General features: G+C 41.5%; 1 long non-coding RNA gene across 2 annotated transcripts in view; it reads right to left on the bottom strand.

Moving 5' to 3' along the window:
* The window catches only part of LOC132249955 (uncharacterized), a 203,098-nt gene that overhangs the window by 6,997 nt on the left and 173,512 nt on the right, over positions 1-22,589 (bottom strand). The gene's annotated exons all lie outside the window — the stretch shown is intronic.

Raw genomic sequence — 22,589 nt, 5'->3', positions numbered from 1 at the left:
AGATCTAGGGTAACCAGGGTTAAAAGGAAAAGGGTCAGGTAAACTGATTTTCCAGAAGGTTTATCTATTGTGGGATGAAATCCAATGCATCCGCCTATTTGTGCTTTGCCCAACATAGCAGGTTGCTATTTTTGAAGCAGTTTTAAAGTGATTTCTTGAATGTTGGCCCATTAAACTGCCAGGTTTTACACTTTGTAATGAACAGACTAATTCATTCCCTTACGGCATATGGAATATCATCCTTATTAAGGGTAGTAAAAATATGGAAGTTGCCCATGATAGAAAGACAGCTGCCCAAACAAAAAAAGAAACCTAACCGCAAGTTTTACCAAACTTTTGTCCCTTAGGCTGCTCTGGATTTCTCTGGTCAGCCAGGGAAGCCTCCTGGCCCCTTTCCCTCTTTTGCCTCGCTTGGGGATCATCTTGCTTTGTGCCCGAAGGATCGTTTCCTTAAGGCACAGCCACCCTTCTTGGGCTTCCATCTCTTCAAATCTCCTACTCTGCAGTGCGTCCTTGACTAATTGCCTGAGTTCATTGAAATCAGCTTTCCTAAAGTGTAGCACTTTCACCCTACTAGTTACCTTACCCACTCGACGTCTTATGGTGAATTCTATTATTAGGTGATCACTGTCCCTGAGATGGCTACCGATCTGGAGGTCTGCTACCATGTCATCTCCCGTTGCCAATACCAGATCCAGTATGGCATTCCTCCTAGTGGGACCATGTACCTCCTGAGTCAGGTGGAGGTCCTGTACACAGGTTAGAAACCTGCATGAGCAGTGGGACTTTGCTGTCTGTGACTCCCAGCAGATGTCCGGGTAGTTTAGGTCCCCCATGACTACCGCCTCTTTAGCTTTTATGGTCTCCGAGATTTGCCTCGGGAGCTCCGAATCTCTTTCTTCCCCTTGATGTGGGGGTCTATAGCAGACCCCTACCGCCGAATCCCTTTCTCCTTGCCCCCCATGTAGGCTAACCCACAATCCTTCTACTTTCTCATCCTTGGATTCCGTCTTGATGAGGGTTGATGTATATCGCTCACTGACATACAGCGCAACCCCTCCCCCTTTCTTCCCCACCCTGTCCTTTCTGTACAATCTATAGCCCTCAATATGTACCGCCCAGTCATGGGATGAATCCCACCAGGTTTCCGTTAGCCCCACTAAGTCATAGGTGTTTAATGCAAGCAGGAGCAGACAATTCACCTGATTCTAAGATGAGGTTCCCCTCACACATTTAACGTGGGGGGAAGGCCCCTCATCTTAGAATTACATACAAGGGGGGGGGCGAGGGGAGGCAGGATGCTGCTGTGACTCGTGCTCCCACCCCTACTTAGGGTCGAAGATGTAGCCACAGCTGCCCTTCCTACCCCCACTGCCCCTGCCCCCTGCAGCCTCTTCCCACTATCTCCCTTTTTCCCCAACACAGCCTCTGCTTCCCTGCCTGCCCCTCACTCCCCGCTTACCTTTGCTCTGCGCTGGCAGGCTCCATCCACACTGCAGCCTGGGGCACTGAACTAAGTCCCATCCAGGCCCATAGCAGTCGCATGCAGCCCACGTGGCTACTATGGGGCCTGGCCTGGGTATGTACTCAGTGTCCCAGGCTAGAATAGCAATGAAGTCTGCTGGCATTGTGCAAGGGTAACGGTGGGGAAGGTGGAGCAGATGCTGGTGAGGAGAGGGAGAAAGCAGAGGCTGGAGGAAGTGGGGAGGGCTGAGACTGCAAGGGGGTAGGAAGAGGAAGAGGCAGAGGTGGCAAGGGAGCAAGCAGAAGCAGAGTGCAAGCTGCTTGACCTCTCCATACCACCTGCTGCCCCCACTGCCTGCCCCCTTGCAATGTTGGGGAAGACAGATTAAAGATGGCTCTCCATTTATTAATTTTCCCTGTATAGAATCCAATTATTGAGGTGGATGGTTTTGGTTTGTTTGTTTGTTTTTTATATATTCAGGGCCTTCTTAAACTTGCGTAAATGCAGTGAATAGAATGCTGGTTTTCAAGCAGCCTTAGCTTTTGGTTCTATCCCCAGCTCTGTTACAGTTTTCTTGTTTAATTTGGGACATGTTACTTATCTTTTCAACTTAATTCCCTATCAGAAGAAGGGATATTGCAATACTTCCTTTCCCCATCCCATGTCTTCAGATTGTAATACTTTCAGACTGGGAACTGTCTCTTTTTATAGTTAGGGACAGACGTTACATATAAACCAGTTTAAGTGATCAGAAACTGGTTTAAACCTGTAACAGAACAGATGTTCAGTACACACAAACCAGTTTGAAAATGCTAAAACCTGTTTGAGATAAACCTGGTTAAATATAGTATCAGACTTAACTGATTTGGGTTAAATCAGTTTATGCAATGTCTGTCCCAGACCCTTTGCTGGTTTAAGCTAAATCAGACTCCCCCAGGATCCCAGCATGCTCTCTGGGCTAGGTGGGGCTCTCTTCTTCACAGCAGAGCGTCATCCCCCTCCCTCTCCCGCCTCTCCGCTCCCTGGCTGCAGCTCCAGCAGAGACTTGCAGGCACAGCAATATCTGCCTGGTTTCCTCCTGCTTTCCCCCTTCCCTCCTCACTTCCTGCTAATCAGAGATCCCCGTCCCCTCTGTTTTACACAGACACCTCAAAATTAGCTTGCAGACCACATGCTGGCTATGGTCCGTGCTGTGACAGACAGCATGTTGGTTTAGGGCTTTTTGGAGCTACTCAAAGCTCAGCTGGTAATGTCCCTCCATTCCTTCTCTGTTTGAAAAGAGCTTGAACTAATGAGAGAGGCTGTTTGTTTTCTGATGGAGTGACAAATGCTGATGCTCTGTTATCAAGGGTGGAGGGGACCCCTCCTGAATCCTGCTGGGGCCTGGCCATGCCTTCCTCAGCTCAGCCCTGTACAAGGGAAGGGAGGGCTGCTCTAGTGCCCCCTGGCTTCTAGCCTGAGATACTGCAGGCATGTTCCTGCATTTGTGGGATGTCTGTGCATTTACAATGTCTGTCCCTAGCCCAAATGTTTGATTAGACCATCCTGGCAAAATGAGATGTTTTAGGAATTATCCAAAAATATTAAGATGAATGTAGAAGGATGAGAAAAGAGAATAAAACTAAAGATCCTAAAAAAAATCCATATTCTTCTGACAATGCATACAGATTTACATATAAATTACCACATTTACATGTAAGTAGTGTCTCAGAGAGCTCGGCAAACTATTTGCTTGTTTTATTCCTTATTACTGCCTATAATTTTTTTTTTTTTTAATCTAAAGAGCATGACAGCCACAAACTGGCTCATTGGCTAACTTTGTTTCCTGCTAAATGGTAAGCATTCAGTAATTTCATTCCAATATTTGGGCTAGATGGTCAATCATCTAAGTCATATACTATTGTTTCTTCTCCCTGATCAGATAACTGTTAAAGGAAGAAAGACTGTGAGTTGAAAAGACTTTGAGTCTTTGAAGGACAGCATTAGAAAGAATGCAAAGTAAATGTCACACCAGATCTCCATATCCTACTCCCCAAATACTGGACCACTATATTTTCTCATATACAGAACACGCCTGTATATAATAAGGGGCAGGATAGAGAAAAAAGAAATTGAGTAGCAGCAACTGAGCAGTAGTGACTGACACCTGAGCCTATTCCCAAGGCTGTTCCCATCCCTGCATGCCAGATCAGGCCTGCAGACTGACACAGCTTACCAGGTCCTACCCTGTACTAGATTCGAATATGTGCACTGGGTTCAACCCAGATCACTGAGGCCAACCCCATACTGAGTCCAGAGCTGCATGCCATGTTCAACCCTGACCAGTGAGTCCAACACCAGGCCCGGTCCAGGGCTACATGCCCAGTCCAACAGTGTGCTGGCTCTGGCTACAGACTGATTCTGGGCATTGGCCAAATCCAGCATGTAGGTTCATGTCACCCAGTCAAGGGGTTTCCCATGGGTTTAGAAATTTGGCTGCAGGGAAATGGTGTCAAAGTTAATGCTAATGGCTCCCAGAGCTATGGTGATTAACACTGCCACAGCTTCCCCATCACCAAATTTCCAGAGCCATGAGGAACAAGTTCTTTCATATAGAATCTGCAGCCCAAGTTTCACCAGGATTTGATGAAAAAAGTTGCAGATTATATAGCACCCACTTTGAAAACTTTCAAGACACATTTGGATGCTTATCTTGCTGGGATCATATGATCCCTGCTGACCTGCCCCTGGGGCAGGGGGCTGGACTCGATGATCTTCCGGGGTCCCTTCCAACCCAAATGTCTATGAAATCTATGAAATATATGTGACTAAATACAGTAGTCTGCCTTTTTCTGCTATTTTACTTGTCACTCAGCTGAGTTTTATTATGAGACATGTTTAAGATGCCTGAAAACATCACTATGCAGCTTGGGGGACCTTAAATGAGAATTCAGACTTGTATCTCAATTTTGTAGATGGGTTACATTGGTATTTATTATGAGGGAATATTAATTTTACAGAACAAGGCTCATCAAAACCCAAGTTGCCAAGGTAAATTAGTCCTACCATATATGCAAAATGGTTACTATTCATTAGCACTTAAAGACCTCAATCAAACATAAATCCTCATTATACTGCTTACTGTGTAAATCTAATTTTATAAATAAGAAAATCTCTGTCTAAAAAGAAGGGGTGAGAAAAAAAAAATTGAAATAATTTTACAGGTGGGGAACCAAAATGAGGACTTCCACTCTCCCAATGTATCTTGCAGTTGGATCTTAACAGCTTGTGAATTATGGGAATAAATATATACCTGCTGCACGTTTGAGAAACAGACAGTTTGAAATAAAACCCAATATATGAGCAAATCTTCAGCCAGCTAACATGCCTACATGGTTTGAATCACAGCCCAGTTTATTAACATTAGACAACATTGCCACACAGGTGGAAGTTGAAGCTAAAAGGCCACTGAACACTGTGAACTTTCCCAGCATATCATAATTACAAAACCACATGTGTTAAATACTGTAGCACAATCCAGGCACACAGGCATGCAGGCATACACTCACACAAACCTCAGTGCCCTTAAAAAAATTATTTAGTGAAGAAATGGCTTTATTTTCTCTTGGGCAATGCTGATAAGCAGATCAGCAGATCAGGACAATGGTTCAGGATAGACTTGTTGTAAGAGCACAGTGTTTCTTTGCTAACTGCTTTAAGTGAAAAAGCAGTTTCAGTATTTAATCTAATCTGTTCAACGACAATTTAAAAAAAGCAAACCAAAAACCATAGCGTTATTCTGCTGTACTGAGACAGAACAGGGGATTGCACTCACATTGCTCTGTGTCTTCATATCACTACTAGGATAAAAAAAATACAATGTCAAGAATGACAGAGAAAGAACATTAAGCTAGTATTCCTGTTTTCCTTATATTTATGGCTGTATCATCACCCCCACACTCACAATGGTGAGCAGTTGCTATTCAACACAAGGGGACCACAAATGGCCTTCCAAAGGTTCACAATTGTCCCCTTGTTGCAGATGGAAAAATTAAGACTGAAATTCAATTCTTTTTTCAGTGTCACAGTCAGTGGGAGTGGGCAGGCTCTACTTGATTCTCTCATCACTGGTTAGAGTGGGAAGGTTTTAGCCACTGTGTGGGATGATTATTTTTTGTTAAGTTCAGTGTAATAGATGCAATAGGCAGGCATTTCAATGGCACTCGCTGTACACTTGAAGCCTCTCGCCTACATTGATTTATTCTCAAGGCATGCATATAGTGCATCTCAACTTTATGCACATGAAAAAGAAGCACAGAAAGGTTATGAACTGGATTGTGCCTCTTTGGTACAAACCTAGATTTTTGGCTGTCGGGGAGCACATAGGCAAACTCATTACTTTACTATTATGATTTACAGGCTACCTTTCCCTGCCCATTGGATCTGTAGTATGGGCTTGCAAGTACATGTTCATCTTTTCATGCTTCCCTTGAAGGAAAGGACTGAACGGTCATTACACTCCCGTGACTGCAGGAATTTCAAGTTACTTTGGACTAGTTATTGATGCCTTAAGCATGTGGAAAGACTGCATTGTATCGTTTCCCTAATACTACATATCTCAAATAAGGGTGCTCTCTATAAGAACCCAGGGAAGCACCAGGAAGAATTAAGGTCTCCTGACTGCCTTACCCATTCACCCAGCACCACAGTCTTATAAGAACAGAGATAACATGATTAAGTGAACCAGGGTTAAATTTGGCCTCATGACCTTTAAACCAAAACTCTGTTCCAATTCACATGGGTCTGTTGAGAACTGAAAGAAAAAAAAAAAATATATATATGCGTCAAAAAAGCCAAACATGATTAAACAATATAGCCACAGCAGTCATCTCACCAGGCAAGAGCCAGACAACCTCAGCACTCAAATGTCTCACTGGCTTTTTGCAATTTCCCCTTCTCTGACAGCAGTGATCTAAAATGAAAATTAAATAAGCCATTCATGAAATCTAAATCGCATCCCTGGCGTAATCAAGAAGTCCCTTGTTCTTAATGTCACCCTTCTTGCTTTTCATTTCGATCGTTGCAAAAAAAATGTATCCACAAGATAAAGGTACAGATTCTCATCTTGCTTCCCCTTGTCTTACACTAATAGAAATTCCTCTGACTTCACCCCTGACTTTTTTCCCCAGTGTAAATGAGATCAGAATGAGTTTCAAAGTCTTTCAGAAACGCACTATTGTGGACACAGGTCACTGGGCTGAAAAGAGCTAATGACAAGATCTGTGCACAAGAGGAAATTGCAGTTTTCAAGATTAAAAATTTATACAGGCCACAAGAACACAGAAACCGATGTCAGAACAAAGACAGAGCTTGCGTGATTAAAGTTGGATACAGAATGAGGTTTGGGATCTCACGTTGCATCCGGAATCTAACCCGAGAATGAACTTTTATCTCTCCCCTCCACCTAACATTTTCTTTCCCTCCGTTGACTTTCTGGGGATGTCAGGAGATGTCTCTCTCTTTTTTAATCTGTGAAGAATCAGATTTCTTTTTGGTGTCCACATTTGAGTTCATCAAAGATCAGTGCCATCTGCAGCAGGGAAAGGGCCACTGCCACACACAAGCATTTTCTGACCTCTATTGCAAAGACTTAGCACCTGCCTTTTTTTCCCCTCTCCAGTTAAACTCCCTGAAAAAGGAAACAAGAGGAGTGGAAGTAGGGGGATAAGGGAGTGGAAGAGAGGAAGGGAGATGGAAAAAAAAACTGCAGGGAGTAGCGAGCCAGAGAACGAAAGCCACGCAGCATCTGCAGAAAGCAGTCCAAAGAGATACCTAGGGGGAATGGGGAAGAAGCTGGATTAACTAGAGTTTATCTGGGGCCATTTTTCTCCCCATCAGCATCCCCTGGCCCCTGGACTGTCCAGGAGAAACAAGCCCTCATATGTTATGCTATCCCCAAACCTCAGCACTGTGGGCTTTGGGGAAAGAAATTATGGAGAAGAGCCGGGCAGAGACTGAAGCCAGCACAACAGCTGCAGCAGCAATTCAGACAGAGACTTCCGGATGCTGATGATGTCAGTACTCTTTCTCCAGGTTTCATTCCTTTTCGTGTCCCCATGGCTAATCCCCTCCTAACATGACCTTGTTGAAAGGATTTAATGAACAAGCCATCACAGCCTTAACAGACATTTGCTTCCACGACGCTGCTAAGTCTCTTTGTACACCACACCTCTTCCCGCAGTCTTTTGGCGGCTTTGACTTTTCAGATTAAGCACTCTGGGGTGGGATGTGCCTTCTAGGCTATGTTTTTACATTACCTAGTACAATAGCACCTTATCTATTTGGCTTTCAAGTACCAGCCCAAGCTTTAACACCATGGCTGGGAGGAACATTCAGGAGCATGTTGTATTCTGTAAATGGGTATAACCACAGACACTTCCAGAAGTCACAGAGAAAAAATCTTCCTTTTTTAGGGTCAGTTGTGGGCCGGTGTGCAAGAAGCACAGTCCCTTGCAGTGAGCCAAATTATTTTTGCATTCCTTGGGCCACTCTTGAGCCTTACTCCACGTTCAGCCACAACTTCTGAGCAATGTGTTAAGTACCTGCACCATCAAGAGGAAGGGATCAGGAGGTGTGATCTCATTCATATGAAACTTTACAACAATGCGTTCGACTCCTGACACTTTTCCAAGGCAGTAAATTTTACCTCCTCTGACAAGAAGAGCACAGTTGTTCTGTGGAGACTGGAATGGCCCGTTTAAACAGTTAAACTGCTTAGCTATTTAAACTGTATATGATACGCTCCTGCAGATATAAGCATAAAAGGACAGATACATGCCTGGTGTTTGCAAAAAAAATAAATGTTTTATACGATTTCTGGTGCCAAAGCATACAGAAATCTCATGTATCACTATGGAAAGGTAAGGAACAGAGGGCTGCTTCTAGGGCAATAAAAGTTTATTTTATGTTCCATTCTCTTTAACAATGGCTGCTATTACTTCAAATCTCTGCTGGCAATAAAAAGGGTACAAAATAATCTCCTTCTAACATGCAAGTCTAGCATAGGATTTTACACCAAACATGCCTGCTTTCTACAAAAAAAAAAAAAAAGAGGCTACTTTCCAACAACGGCAAAAAACTGCCAGCAAACTGGATGTGGATCAGAGCTGGGAGTAGAGAAATAATATAGTCTTGTAAAAATCAGTATCTGCCTATAGGAACTGCTCTCTACAAAGGGCAGACTGAGGGAAATATGCCCCTTGGAACATTTTTTGGGCTCAATGGTACCTTTGAGAATCAAATTGATTGCAGGATCTGCTGTCAGCATCACAGAGTCGAATGCTAGGAGGGTTCCCCTATTGACTACAGAGAGGACACAAGAGATTTAAGCTGACCACAAACCAACCTTGTGTATGAGCAAGGGTAGTTACCTGCCAGCTCCAGTCCCTTCTTTTCCTGCACACCTATAACTTGTATAAAAGCAAGGGATGCAACACATGCAATTTACAGTCATGGAATTAATGGGGCTTCAAGCTGCAGCTTCATTCTTTTTTTTTTTTTTTTCTTTTTTTTGTTGGGGGTGGGGGGTTGTTTTGTTTTTTGGGGAGTGGAGATTGAAGAACAGCAGGTTACAGTTGAAGAAGCCATGGCATGGAAGGAAAGAGAACTATGCTACAAATGGCCTGATCCTTTGGGTCCTAAACTCCTCCATGGAAGCAATGCACATGGCATGTAGGATCATGCCCCCTCCCCGCCCAAACCCCCAAACCTAAAAAATCTCAAACCCATGCTCTTAATTAGCTGGAATTCTTTCCCATCAATTTTAGTCTAAGTCATCACTAATTTCTTATGAATCTCAATAAAACTATAATTCTATTTATTTATAGGTGAGCACAACACTGCCTCGAGACTGCATACAGAAACACATGCCAAAAAGATCAAGTATATAAAACAAGCTTTTCCCCAAATAGATATTGATTGTATTAGTGCCTACTTTTGACTGACATGCCATCTGTTTCTTTTGTTACCACTTATTAACAGCCTTGAGTGTCCTCCAGTTATTGTCCTGACATGCAATATTTTATTATACATGAGTTGCCACATTCACATCTTAAATAACTGTTATTTCAAATCAACATCTGTTTTGTCTCTCAGCACTGGTCAGGAACAGTAGAAAGTTAGCTGTCTCAGGTAGTGCCCCAATTAGAAGTGGATGTGTATCACCTCCATCAGAGATAACCTTATTCACTCCAAATATGAGATCTGCTTAAAGATGTTACCTTCAATTTTAACATCATTCTCAAATTATGTCTAGCTTCTTCAAATTGTGCAACTAAAAAAGTCAAACAGGTTACTTCCACATGAGTACCAACACCAGATGCCCAGATCTGGAAATATTTCCTTCTGCATAGCATATTCTGTTCCCACTGTGAAGGTTTTAATTGGCAAGTACATTAAAAAAAAAAAAAAATGGTTAGGCTTTTAGTATTAACTAAGGTGACGTGGGTTATCTTCAGTCACCTCTGAGTTGCTTTCTTATTCCTAGTTCATCCAACATCACATGTCCTGAGATTAAAAATGTGTGATGGGTGTTCTCCACAGGTTTATGTGCACAAAGTTCACTGGGTCCAATGTTGGTCCTCAGATACATGGTTGCAATCTCTGATTAAGAAATCTCTAGAGTTCAGAGGGTGCATCTCCTAACTCAGTTGGATACATTACACACTAATGCGGATCGAATTTACATTGGTTTTATGCACCAAAGTAAATTACAGTGGGATTCTGACCGAACAGATAACCACTAGGTGAGGGGGAGGCATGTACATTGAGCAAATGGTTACCCAGGACAATCAGACTGATGCAACTGCCCTGGGTAACATTTACACTGATATAATTTATATACTGGTATGTTTTTCCTGCTATTTTTCCCCTGGGTAAATGAATGCAGGATTCTAGTCAGTCAGGCACGTATCCAGGCCTTGTAAACATAACCTAAGTGTCCCTAGTATCATTCACTCTAATACTTTTAGTCACACCCCAGTCACTATCAGGATCTGAGGTAGTAGTTAGTATTCTTGCTATAATCTGGAACTACTAGTTTAGCTTATGATTTGGCAAAGACCATGAAGGAGTATGATATTAAAAACTTTTCTTAGTTGCCTATAAACAAGCCTTGTAAAAAGGTTCTCAATATTAATTGGCAGTGATTTTCTACATTACGTAAACCCCTTCACTTTTTCCATTTAAAAATCATTGATACACTTACATATCTGAACTTTCTTTCTGGTAACTCCTTTGTTAACTAATCTTCAGGGCTAAGTCGATGTTCAGAAAGCTCATGGTAGAAAGAGCTCTGTCGCACTTAGAAGGCTATATAGTAGAGTGTGCCCCAACTGAAAAGATTTGAGCTATTCAGTGGGGAGGGGTTGGTGCCTGCTTGTGTTAGCTAAAGCCGGGGACAGGGGGTGCTCCCACATGCCACCCAGGAGGCTGCCAGAGTGCCCTACTACTTCTACCGCCCCCCACCAACTGAGGACTGTCAGCAGCAGCTGGAGGGGAAGGGCGGAAATGGGGCCCCTCTGCCACACAGACCTAGCCCCCTCCCAGACCCCAACCAGGAATCATGGTGGGGTTCTCCTTTCTTCTAGCTGCAGCCAGCAGTGGCAGCACGACTTCCCTGAGCCACTTTTCATAGCGCCAGAAACTCTGGCAGGGGTGCCAATGTCAGCTGCAACTGGAGGAAAGGAGCCCCCTTGACAGCTGCCCCACACCAAGCTTCACAGCTTGGGTCTTGGTGGAGGCAGGTCTGAGCCCAAGCTGCAGAGGTCATTTCCACCCCACAGTTCCTGGCACAGTGAAAAGGGGAGCAGGTAACTCACACTGCCTCTGCTGGATGGCCCCCTGTAGCTTCCCAGTTTGGGTCTTGCTGGGGGGCTGAGCTGGGGCCCCCACAGCAGGGGGGCTCCTTTTCCACCCCCTCCACCAGAGTTGCCACCATGGCTAAAAGCAGCACACAGACCCCCCATACTGCTGCTGCTGGCTGAAGCTGGAGGAAGAGACCCCCTTGCTGTGAGTCTCCCCACCCCCAGGGCCAGGTCAGATATGGGGACAGAAACCCCCATTCCCCACCATGATGTGGGTGAGGCTGGGATCAGAGCTTGTCACTGACTTGGATCAGTGACAACTGAGGGGGTTGTGGCCCGGCTGGCACTCAGGCAGAGCAAACAAGCTCTGCCCAAGGCTAGAGTAGCCCTGTACAATGCTCCCTGGGATGACAATTGTGTTCTAAATTAACCCTCAGTATGATCTGATGCGGACATTCGATTAAGTGCTGTGACAGAAAGCACTTGAGGTTAGTACACATCCATCCATGGTTCACTTAGAGCAGGATCTGCCATTTTTAAAGCACTTTAAATTTGCCATGAACTTCTGTTCTGTTATGGCTGTAAAGCACTTTGTGCCTGCTTAAAGTGCATTAAATGTAATGTCCGTACCTAGCCAAAAGATTTCATGTTCTAACTGAGGACAGACATCAAGTAACTTTACTTATTAAAAAAAAGCCCAACTCCCACATTTCTTGAAAAACAAAGCCAACATAATATTTTATAAAGATCAATTGCATTTAGTTATCTGAAACAACAGAAGTGTAAGGCATCCAAAATTGCTTCCACACCTGCTTTTTGAGTTCCAGCTGTAATTATCTTCCTCAGATTTTCTTTGCAACCTGTGCTAGAAAGCATTTGTTTTCACAGCCTAGACCTTAAAGTCTCACATGCTTTACTTGACTTGGACAAACTCCCAGACAGAATCTATCATAGTTTGGCAAGGACCCATTAGATCATATATGAGAAGTTGTCTTCCAACCTTTTTTGAATGATAGTATTTGCCAGATTTGCTGTTTGAATGTAATGCTACCAGAGATGTGTTAATGATGGTAACCAGCAACAGGTCTGTTCTTCCTCACAAGAACAGCAGGGCAGCCATGTGGAGTTCTTCCCATGTGTTTTTTCCCTCTCCCTTTCTGGTACGCTGTTCCTGTTGAGATGGTGCTGTTAGATTCTCTTGAACCTGTTACAAGGCCCTTGTGTCCCTTGTTCCTTTTATTTACCTTTCCACTATTGTCTTCAACATTTTGGGAGGGATTCTCAGGTGGACCTGGCTTCCGTTGTAAATATATATGCAAATTACTCACAGGGAGTTGGATGTATACTTCAATTTAAAAGCAGTATACACAAAGCATGAATGTACATCCAGCCACATTCAAATAGAAACTAAGCACCAGACCCTCACCTGTTGCAAATTGGCTTGGTTTTCTTTTCAAATACAAAAGTTCCAGTTCATATTTCCATTGCTTTTAGCGTGCAGTAGCAGGATACAGCCACCTTAACTTTAAGGGGAAGATAAAATATCTGCATATCATTCATTGTTTCTGAAAATAGTTAAGAATATTGAACACGAGCCTAGAAGTCTTCCTCCTAAGTCACCTAGTCCAGTTTCCATACAAGGGAACTGTATCATATAATCCCCTTTAAAATGCATCAGGGTCAATTTTTCCTACAACCCCAATTTACTTCTATCTGTAAATTCAAGTTAGGAGGCATCCTTGTGTTTGTATGCTGCACATGTAAATGATACTGGAAAATTGGTAAATGCTAGTAATGATACTGAAGAATTGGTAAATGATACTGGACAATAGATAAGTAAATGCGTCAACTGCTATTCATAAATCTAGATAAGAGCTTATTTCCTACTGTCCAGCTGACAGTACATAAATCCTAATAATACATGAGACTTTTCAATCTTCAATAACTTGAAGTTATGCATCTTGCTTATTATAAAAAAGTAGTCAAGGGGGAAAAAACAGATTTTTAAAATAATAATTTTTTTTTTTCAAGAATGCTTCATTTTTACATTTTTCATTCCATCCAGGAAGAGCACACACCAACTGCTGAAACTTCCTTAGCCTGGTGAAGGGTTTTTGAACCCAAAAGCTTGCTTAATAACTATTCTCCAGCTATTTGGGTTGGTCTAATAAAAGATATCAGATTCACCCAAGGAACCTTGTCGTTTTTACATGAAAATTAAAATATCAAGATTTTGGCCAAAATCTGAAATATTTGGAAGTTAGAAGCATTTTCTTTCTTTTGATAAAGAATTTAAATTTTCTGTCAAAAGCAGACACTTTTCATGAAAATTTTGCTTTCAACAAAAGCCGACGTTCAAGCAATAGCCTTGAGAAGAATTTTTGGTAAGCCATATATATTGGCCTTTTAACAACAAGCATAATGTCAAAGTGTGTGTGTTTGTTTTCAAGTAGTACAGAACAAATAAAAATCACTTTTGCCTCATGCTCAGGAAAGAAATGTCATCTCAGCTCTGTTTGACACATTTATTACAGCTACTGAAGTTCACATTCTAGTAGCATCTCAGGCATGATGATACCTATTGTCATTAGCCCACATTAAAAGATAAAAACTTAGAATTTAACTGCATTTAATTAAAAAGGGAATATGAGTTCTTTATGGATCAGATTGCGGTCTTCACTTGATCAATTAGTTCTAACTGTATTTTACTTTTGATAAATGCCACTTGGTATTCTTATCTTCCTTACAGAAAAGGAAACAAAAATACTTCTTTTGTTCATCTTGTGAGTTATGTTTAAAATGTTTATTAGCAGCTGTCAGCCCCCAAGGAAAAGTGTCATCACTGATTAAGACAGCATCTAAAGGTTTTATCTTACTGTCATTTATCTCCTGTCCCTAGAAGGTACAAATCCATTAAAAAGGCAACTGCAAGCTAATAACTGCTTTTGTCCTTTTTTCAAATGTATTTAGAACGTAGCTGCTCAGGCATGAATATTGGCTCAAAATGTCAATGACACCTGTTTACTTATATAAAAAGAAGAACAATGAGGAAAGGAGTTACAAGTCTAAACTTTACTGTACGTCTCTATGCTACTGTTCCCATGAAACCTTGCTTTCCTATAGAAACGCTGATCCAATGCACTATATCTTCTATATAATGTACAACCCTTTTATATAAGATTACAGAAATATTACGTCCAGTTACATTTCTGCATTCTGTGAGAATGAAGAGATATTTTATGTGAGCTGGCATTTTCTTGTGTGAGAATTTACACAAAATACTAAAGGCACCTTGAAATGGTTACACCCTGAAACACTATTGAGCATTATATACTAGGCCTGTGCAAAGTGACTAGTATTGGCTTCAGATTCGGATTCAGCCATTTTGCGGGACACTGATTCAATTCGGTGATTCGAATCACTGTCTGGAATTGATTCGGCTGAATCTGATTCAGCTGCTGCCAAATCAGTTGAATCTCTGAATCACACAGGCCCCATCTCCCGCTTGCTCTCCCAGCCCCACCTGGCTCCAGCTCCCAGTTCTTTGGAAAAAAAAGCCCCCACCCACCAAGTGCTGCCAGATGGGGGCGGGGGGCGGTGATCCCCACTGCCCCATGCTGCGTGGGGGGCCCTGCCACCAGTCCTCCAATCCCCACCCAATCTCGTAGCCCCCTGCATGGATGCTCCACCTACCTCAGCTCCCAGCCGTTTAAAAAAACAAAACAAAAACCTAGGCTCACCAGCTCCTGCCCAGTGGGGGGATGGTCCCCTATGCCTCCACTGCCCCATGCTGCATGGGGGGGCTCTTCCATGAGCCCCCAGAAGCCCCGATGGCTGCTGCAGCAGCTGGTGAGCTGGGGGCTTGTTTTTTGTTTGTTTTTTTTTAAGGGGCCGGGAGCTAGGGAGGGTGGGACAGCCATGGGGAGGCTGGGAGAGTGGGTGGGGGTCAGGGGGCTCATGACAGAGCCCCCCATGTGGTGTGGGGCAGTGGTGATTATCCCCCCACCTAGCAGCAACCCGTGAGTGGGGGCTTTTAAAGAGCTGGGAGCTGGTGCAGGCAGGGCAGCCATGGTGGGGCTGGGACAGTAGGCAGGCAGTGGGGGGTGCTCAGGTGGGCTGGGGGAGCAGGCAGGGGATGCAGCCTGGCAGGGGTCCCCCCATGGTCCCCTCCCCCCTCCTTAAGCCTCCCGTTCCCTGTCCCCTACCTGCCAATGTGGAGTCCCGGTCCAGCTCCTTGCTACAGCAAGCAGGGACTCCCCAAATCATGAAAGCTCTCTGAATCTTTTCCAAATCAATTGGGACCTTTTAATTGGTCCCCTAATTCAATTCAGATTCAGAGATTCAGCCACAGAATTGGGCCAAATGTGCTCTGAATTGAATCAGCACCCAAAGCTTTGCACAGCCCTACTATACACTCCAAGGCCTACTGTATGACAGTTACCAAATTCTGACACCAGACATTCTGGGCATGTCTACACATGGATTTAGGTGTGCCTAAATTTAATGTGCATTAGCTTAATACACATTAAGGCGATTTAGGCTTGAGTCTGCATGAGCATGCATTGAATTAGTGCCACGCGTGCAGAATGATGTGGGACTAAAGTTAGTCCCAAGTCAGTCCAAACAGCATTAATGCACCTTAGCGTGTCTATACATGCATTAGTGCGCTTTAGCTATTTACGCCTCAATTTGATATCCACTTTTGCAAGTATCAAATTTAGGCACAAATAGCCTAAAATCACTGGTTTTAAGGCACATTAAGGGAATATGTCTTCATGTGTACATCCTTAATGCACCTTCAATCAGGCTAAAGTACCTTAAATCAGCACATATAGATGTGCCCTATTCAGCATCATATTGACTGATGTGCTAGTGCGACTAGTTGTGGGTTTGGCATTTTTCCTTTTGGAATTTCAAGTAAGCAGTAATGATTCTCAAATGATAAGTTATGTATTTCACTTTTTTAGGAACTGATTCTATGCAACATTTAATATCAAACATGCTAATTATCAGTGCATATTATTTTTCACTGAAGTTAAGAATAGGACTCCCAAGTAGTATTTGTTTGCAGGATCAGCCTCGACTTCCACAGTCTAGATGCTGGTGTTCTCATTTAACTCCCATGCAATTCTAGCCCCAGTGAATAAAAGAAAAAACTTTGATTGACTAACCATTCAGTGAATGCTACAAGATGTAAACCTAACAAGTATGGCCAGATCCTGAAGGCTGTATTATTTTAGATAAGACTCCCACTGCACTCAATTTGAGTTCTGTCTGAATGAGCTCTGTCATGTAACATAGGGATGCCATTCTAGTTAAACATAATTGCGTACACCATAGCTGATGTCTAAGGCTTTTCCCTTTGCTTGCCCACAGAGCCAGAACACAGTTTCCTCTTCTCTATTTGATGATTTCACTGATGCATAAGGCAGAGCACCAGGAACACCGGTGTGATCTATTTGTGTGTCAGTAATGCTGCACATGAAACATGGACACCTGTATTCAAGTCTTGCAGCTGTAAAACTTGTCAGTTCTGCTTTATGAGTCAGACTAATGTACCCCTGTGAAGTTTAATAATACAACTACTGCTAAGACTAAACAATTTAAACACATTTAGAAAGGCACAAGACCTATAACTAGAAACCTCCTTCATATTTTCACCTATGAAAATCAGATAAAATGTCAGTGAAAATGTGTTTTGTACCGTTCTAACACAGATCATTAGTGAACTCATCTTGAAGAAACAGAGGAAAAATTAAGAAAACATTTACTGAATAGAATATGGAGTTGGTCTAAAAATGGCTTAACCTCCACTTCTCCCAACTTTTTACTAAAAATAGTTTTCACCAATAGACACGTTCTGTAGAAGTTTTCCTTGAAATCAAAATATCATTTAAATAGAATAACTTAAGACCAGCTTTAATGTAGGCATTGCAATTTTTAGCACAATTACCCTCGTGTTATTAGTAACTTTTTAACACATTCGTAACAGTTGTTTTTTCCCCCCACTGATTGTGTTAATCCTATAGGGGTATCTTGCTATAATGTCACTACAAATATAGGTCTAGTCTATCAGAAGGAAGCCATATGACTTCTGAAAACTGCTCAGAACCTAGGAGAACAAGGGCAATGTTAAAAAATTAAATGAAAAGAACTGCTCTTGGCACCAACTTCATTCTCACCCTTATCAAACCAAGGTGAAATATACTGTCCACATACATAGTAGGAATAAAATGAAGAATAAAAATATCAGGACCATGGTTTCTAGACAAATAGCTCAAGAAAAGAAATCAGTGTATAAGTGTTGCTAGGACTAAAAATAAACATTTGATGGGAGTTATTGAACGCTGATAACTGAACCATTGTGATTTGGCTCTGCTTAAAACAAAAGAGACCAGTTGAATTGATTAGCCAGCCAATTAGACAAGTGCACCTTGTTATATATTACCCCACTACCTTGCCCTCCACACAAAAAACAAACCCCTTCACCCTGTCTTTATAATCCTGAGCGTGCATCTGTGTGTATTTATGTTAACTGCACCTTAACTTTGAACTTGGAGTCCTTGTGAGAAGTACCGGTGTTCTTTGGTGCCAAAGAGAAACATGGATGTCAAACATATGTTGGCACCAATATACACTTTCCTCTCATTGTGGAACCACCTTATCCATTAAGATATTGGCATCTGGAACTGAAAAAAATTGCATTTTGAAGCCAAAATTATAGCACCATGGCTCCAGTTTGCTCAGCAACACAATTCTTTTGCTTTTGTCTAAAATCTGCTGATTCTGTGGTTAAATTTAACTATAGCCAAATGATCCTATTCCACAGGTTTATCAAACTCTATAGCTCTTTGTGTTAGACCTGGATAAGTCACATGGCTGTTTTTATATCTCACTCTGCCTTCATATTTTGGGTCTTGTATTACTTATTATAAAAAACACTGCTTTTAAATCTTGGGTGGAAAAAAGCCCTTTTTTGTTTGAACAGGTCTCTGCATTTGAAGATAACTCCATCGCTGGAGAAGGAGCTTTTTTAAATGGATTTGGAAACAGTCCATTCCTTTTTACTAACACTATTGTATGCACAGTGGGCTTGGGAAGACAGCCGCAGTATTAGCAAACAGATTAAGATTAATCTCTTCATGGAACCTTTTATTTCCTAATGCAATAGGGAGAGAGCAAAAAGAACAGATATATGCTTGTTTTATTTATTTATTTATTTATTCAAGTTTAAAATGTGCAAACTTAATGGCGCATTTACAGTTGTCTTGCTAAATCTTCCTTCTCTTCTATCTCACTTATACACTTATTTTGAAGAGAGATATGAAAGAGTACGTATAGGGGGAATCTGACATATATTCTCCCTAAGATTGTTCAGATCTGGAAGGTCTCTTTCATATTCATCACGTTTCCTAAGAAAATAGCCTTACATAAGAGGCTGTCTGTCAGGATCATTAGCTTTTAACAGGTGGCCTGAATTGCCTATGTGTTTTTAAAACAACCTGTGCAAGGGTTGAGGACCAGAGGAAAGCGCTACGGAAAGCTACGTTCAGAATGCTGCTCATAAGTGAAACACTACTCCAGGGAACATTTAAGAAAATTCAACAGTCCTAGGCAACAGTCATTAAGATACTGCTCTGGAAATTGAACATAAAATGCGCAATTCAGACTTCAGTTTAAAGCAGACGGAGATACACTACTTAAGATGTGGGGGATGGGAGTGAAACACAACACGCAGGTGTAGGAAAGCTGCACTGATTTATTTTTTCCTTTTGCAAGGAAAAGAATTAGTTTGAATCTGATTTTCTCATTGTCTACAGGATCATAATGCAATAAAAAGTGTTCTTGGAAATAGCATGCTTTTACAAGACAGACAAAACATTTTATTTCCTCTGTTTTAGACTACATTGAAACTATAAAACATGACTTGCATGGCTTATTTATTCAAAGATTTAATGCATGCATGTATTTTTGTATTATTATTATTTTCTACTTTTACGCTAGACATACTTGCTACTCACGTGCTAATATTAGCACGGATGCTGAGGGCCTAAATAGCAATAATTACTAGATGACACACTGGCTTCTATTTAAGCTGACATCTCAATAACTTGACATATGCATTACATCTCTATTACACTGGAATCTAAATGGCACTTATACAGCATGCCTTTTATATTTAGTTCAGCTGTTGATCAGAATAGAGAGGTAGCCTACTTGTTTGACTCTAGCTGTGCTTGTATTTAAGAATAGCATGTGTGTTATTTCTCAGACTTTCCCATGACACATGAAGGAATCTTAGCAAGTTTTATAATATCCATACCCATTTCAGCGTGTGTGTTTTGTCGGGGGAGGATAATGTCATGTGCTTTTCCTAGCAGAGCTTACAAAAGCATGTCTACATGGTAATCAAGAGTGAATTACAAAATTACAAGGCTTTTCCTACTGTTATATGCAATACTGAAAGAAACCAACCAAGCTAATCTAATGTGCAATATGCTTCATTGTATAATGCAGAAAAAACACACAGGATATTATAAGGAATACCTATTTTATAAATAAAAAGAGTATAAAAGATTGTTTATAAATTAGTCATTCCCTCCAAATATATATGAATGGATACTTCTTGGTTGTTCATCCTTGTACTTCCCATTATTACTATTAGTTAGGTTTTGACTGTCAGCCCTTGCAGAGTCTGTATAGTATCACAGTTTGAGTGCTCTGTACCATGAGTCTTTTTTTGGAGACTGTGTGATGCATGTTGTTGGCACTACTGTATCAGTAACTGTGGGAGGGGATGCCTTTGAACTTCCTTCTTTCTTCTTTGACCTGAACACCTGCATCCTGGATGGTATCTCTCCAAGTTCGTCATGACAATTCAATAGGAAACAGCAATCGTAACAGATTCATTCAATGTCCCGCTTGCAAAAAGGAAACAAGGGTAGGTCTCACATGAGCAATGGCTCTATATGCCATGGGGTTCAAAAGAGAATAGCAATATTTCAAGCAAGCATACCTCTGCAATCACTGTGGTACTAGTGAAAGGCAGCATTACATCCATATATTAGCTCATCTTCAGCAAGGAGTAGTAATTTGCTCTTTGATTGTACCCTCACAAATGACATAACTACCATGCCTAAAGCTTCATGTAGGACACACCATTAACTGCAGAATAATCTGTTATTTTATAGGTCTGATTCCAGGTCTCTTGCAATTGCTGATGGTGCTGAATGAGTACAAGATCTCTTAGATGAAAAAAACATTCTGCAAAGGAAACAGCCGAGGTATCCCATAAAACTAGAAAGTAAGACCAAAGAGGTCAAGGCGAAAATACAGGACAGATGGATTACAGTGCTGACTTTTGCCCAAGGGGGCAAATATAAATTTGGATGTATGTGTTGATTGAACAGTAGAGACAGTTAGGATACAGAACATTTGTCTGCCCTGGCAGCCTGAAATTTGCTAGTAATACAGCCACATGTCTAGTCAGGAAAACTTCAAGGTGACTGACATAGTAAATGACACCTGCCAAGATGATCTTCAATCATCCTTTACAGGTTCAAAGCTCTACCATCGTGCTTTGTGGTTTGAATTCTCCCTCACAGACCAAGTTTTATTGATCACACGCTGCCTCTCCCTTATTGTAACTGACTGGGACATTTTAGAAGCACTGAAATTATTTTCCAAATAATAGAAAATAGTAAGATCTTTTAAAACAAGGTAACTGATGCTAAAGATTGTCCCTAAGACTAGGGGACAAGCACGGGGCGAGTATGTATTTCATGCTAAATGACACAGGAAATACTGTCCCTAATATTTCTGCGTGAGGAAATCAGACGCACATCTGGTCAAACTCATATCACACTGCTGATAATAAAAAAATAAAAAAAACACCCCACCCTTTTGAGCTCCCATCTGTGTTTATATGTATTATAATCCTCTCCCCTGTAAAAATATAAAAACATTACTAAAGAACAGTTCAGATGTATTATAGCTGATATTTTTTTCACTCTCAAAACTAACTTTTGGGGCTCTCTAATTCTGCATGACATCTGAAATAAAAATGCCTGAAGCCCCACATTGTGGGATCATGGGGAATGGGAGTCACTGGCTGCTAGTATACTAAAAAAACTGAGTAGATTTGCTGCCTAATTAGCAAATGTGGCTTCCAAAAAATCTAATTGTCATGGGTATGTGTGCATACATGTGTCCACACACACACACCCTCACAGCTTTCAATTTACCTTATATATTTATTAACGTTGGTATTATTCCTCATACTTTATATATGTATTATATAAGTGGGATCAAACTCCACCTGTTCAAAGGTCCACCTTAAAGCTGAGTGTATACTAAGTCATACTTAAGCCCTCAAACTACAGGAAGAAGCAGTATAAAGTATTTCATATCAAGTCATTCTTTCACAGGAAGTTGAATTGCACACTTGATGAGAAACCATCTTAGACAGCATGGGAAAGCATATAATTGCAACTCCAAAACAACTTCTTTGAACACCCACTATTCTATAAGATTGAACAGAATTTTTAATGTATTCACCATCCTCATTTTGGAATGTATATTCTTTAAATGTTCAGAAGTTTGAGAAGGGAAGAAAAGACTTTTTTTTTTTTTATGTACATCTTCCTTTCTTTCTCAAAGCTCAGATTTGACTTTACTCAGATACCTGCCTTCACATTTTATGGAATTCCAAACACCAGACTTTAGATGTCTCCGAAAGAAACAAATCCCAGCAGGGAGCAGGAAATACATTTTTTGTGCTATTTTCAGTCATTTTATGGATTGCTCTGGTCACTTGGCTTGTTAACCGTGAACTCAGAAAAGCAGAGACAGTTTCTAGAAGACATTTAGTGAAGATTAAATATATATATTTATAGGTGTTTTTCTGTCCAAAAGCATGATGCATAGAGCAAATGTGTGAACATACCACAAGTTAACAAGTTTCCATCACACTTCAGAGAACTAGCAAAATTTGCCTGCTAGACCACCTCACAGTGAGTTTAAATAAAATGAACAGAGGGAAAAAGACACACTATTTTTCAAGCCTTAATTATTTTGCTTCATTGAATTAACTCAAGGGCTAGGGACACACATCCAAAAAGCCTGAGCCTGAATTGATTCAATCTTTGCAGGTTAGTCTAACCTGGCTAGGCTGAACCAGTTTGCAACACACAGACATTCCCTCTGGACTGAAAAAATGCAGGCACATGTCTGCAATGGCTCAGGCTAGAAGCTGGGAGGCACTAGAGCAGCCCTCCCTTCCC

This window comes from Alligator mississippiensis, chromosome 4 (genome assembly GCF_030867095.1).
Source record: "Alligator mississippiensis isolate rAllMis1 chromosome 4, rAllMis1, whole genome shotgun sequence".
Taxonomy (NCBI): Eukaryota; Metazoa; Chordata; order Crocodylia; family Alligatoridae; genus Alligator; species Alligator mississippiensis.
The sequence above is the reverse complement of the archived record's forward strand: the minus strand, read 5'-3'. Positions and strand labels throughout refer to the sequence as shown.